Source organism: Conger conger, chromosome 8 (genome assembly GCF_963514075.1).
Source record: "Conger conger chromosome 8, fConCon1.1, whole genome shotgun sequence".
Classification (NCBI taxonomy): Eukaryota; Metazoa; Chordata; class Actinopteri; order Anguilliformes; family Congridae; genus Conger; species Conger conger.
In genome coordinates this window covers 3,673,233-3,675,732 of record NC_083767.1, presented here as the reverse complement: position 1 = coordinate 3,675,732, position 2,500 = coordinate 3,673,233, and the positions used below count along the sequence as shown (strand labels likewise).

At 38.3% G+C, this 2,500-nt stretch overlaps 1 protein-coding gene across 1 annotated transcript in view; it reads left to right on the top strand.

Annotated features, from left to right (window-relative positions):
- Positions 1-2,500, top strand: part of LOC133135176 (contactin-1a-like) — an 81,473-nt gene that overhangs the window by 43,833 nt on the left and 35,140 nt on the right. The gene's annotated exons all lie outside the window — the stretch shown is intronic.

The following is a 2,500-nucleotide window of genomic DNA, read 5'->3' as shown; positions in this document are numbered from 1 at the left end:
CTGTTCTCTGGAACGGATTATGGGACTATGTTACAGTGTTAATTTTCTTTTCTCTTAGCTTGTGGCAAGCGCTCACATATTGTGCAGACAACTCTATAAGTTCTGGTGCTTCTCCCAAACATATGCTTAATCGTTCATCATATGTTTTGCTGTCATATGATGTGAAGCTGGTTTTAACTTTCGCTAGGAAAGCCTCCCTTAGAGTTGCATATCTGGGGCAGGAGAGGAGAAAGTGAGATTCAGTTTCTATTTCTCCGGATCCACAGTGTTTACATGTTCTCTCCTCTCTGGGCTTCCATTCCTTCCTATGGCGTCCCGTCTCTATTTCCAGGCTATGGTCACTGAGTCTGTACATTGTTAAGGTGCGTCTCTGTTTGGGGTTTTTTATATTAACAAGGTACTGTGCTAAGGTGTATTTTCTATTCCATGACCGATAACATTCTAATTTGTTGGAGTTGTTTATTTCAGTCAGCCAATTTTCAATGTATTCATTTTTGTTTTTGTTACCTATTATTTTTAGTTGTGTTTTTGAAAGAGTATGGAGGGTGTTGTTTTGAAGATGGTATGTTTCTTTTATATGTTTCAGGGGGTCTGTCTCGGGCGGAGGCAGTTACTCATGAATGCTCTGTGCTGGTATGATTCAGGATCAGCCTGGGCTAGATGAGCCTGGAAGTTAATAGCCCTTTTGATCATGGGGAGGGACAGAGGGAATTTACCCAGCTCTGCTCTGCATGCATGGTTTGGGTTATTTCTATGGACCTTAAGGATGTCTTTACAGAATTCAAGATGAAGTTTTTCTATGGGAGTTTTGTCCCAAGATGCAGGTTTCTGGTTAAGTAATGGGCCCCACACCTCACTCCCATAGAGAAGAATGGGTTCAATTACACAGCTGAAAATTTTAAGCCAAATTTTAATTGGTGGATGGAATTTGTTCAGTGATCTTCTGATGCTATAGTAGGCCCTGCATGATTTATCTGCCAATGCATTTATAGCTCTGTCAAACCTGCCAGAAGCACTGATTATTATGCCTAGATAATTGTACTCCATAGTGTGCTGCAATGTGGTCTCCCCCAGAGTAAACCGGTATCGGGATCCCTGTGATCTGGCCTTTTTTTGGAACACCATAATCTTAGTTTTTTCCAGGTTAATGGCCATTGCCTAATTTTGACAGTAGTTCTCGAGCAGTGATAGGTTCTGTTGTAACCCTTGTTCTGTAGGAGATACCAAGACTAGATCATCTGCATACATGAGGAACTTGATTTCTTTTCCTTGTAATTCTAGTCCAGGACTCAGAGATTGTTCGAGTGTAGTGGCCAGTTTGTTGATGTAAATATTGAATAGGGTGGGAGAGAGGCTGCAGCCCTGATGAACTCCTCTCCCTTGATTGAAATACTCTGTTTTGTTGTTTCCAATTTTCACAGAGCATTCATTTTCAGAATATTTGGATTTAATTAGGTCATATACTTTTCCACCTATGCCGCTTTGAAGGAGTTGAAAAAGTAATCCATTGTGCCAAATTGAATCAAAAGCCTTTTTTAGATCTACAAAGCAGGCAAATATCTTTCCTTTGTTTTTTGTGTGGACATGATTCTTAATAAGTGTGTGTAGCGTGTAAATGTGGTCTGATGTTTGGTGTTTGGGTAAGAAGCCGATCTGACTTTTTGATAGTGCATTGTGTTCAATTAGCTATGTCGATAATCTAGAATTTAATATGCTACAGAAGACCTTTCCAAGGTTACTATTAACACAGATCCCTCTGTAATTGCTGGGGTCAAGTTTGTCTCCGCTTTTAAAAATGGGAGTTATGAGACCTTTATTCCAAATCACAGGGAAGCTTCCTGTTTTCAGCACTAGGTTGAAGAGCTTTAGGATAGCAAATTGAAGTTTAGGACTGCTATGTTTCAGCACTTCTGAATTGATGCTGTCAATTCCACAGGCCTTTCCATTTTTTAGAGCTTTGAGTTTTTGTTGTAGTTCTTGAATGCTAATGAGATAGTCAAGAGCACATTGATTATCTTTTATTGTGGTTTCCAATATTTTTAGTTTTTCAATGGTTAAGGTCTGATTAGAAGTTAAACCTTGGCTCTCTGGATTCTTATAAAGATCTTCAAAGTATTTTTTCCAGATATTGCCGTTTTTAATTGGACTAGTCTCTGTTTGGGGAGTTGTATTCATTTTTTTCCATAGCTGCCAGAAGGAATTTTGATTTACAGCCTTTTCAATTTCGGTTAGTTCACTCTCCATATATTGTGATTTTTTTCACATTGAGTTGTTTTTTATATTGTTTTAGAGCCTGAAAGTATTCGAGGCGTCCCACTTGGTCATTGGGGTTTCTATGTTTTTTGTTTGACAGCTTTCTTAAGTTCTTTTTTGATGAAGCACATTCTCTGTCAAACCATTTCTCTTTTTGCTTTGTGCTTGTTTTTCTACTTCTTGATATTTTTAGTTTAGAATTTTTTGCCAATTGTATAATTATGTTGTTCAAATCATGTGTGGCCAA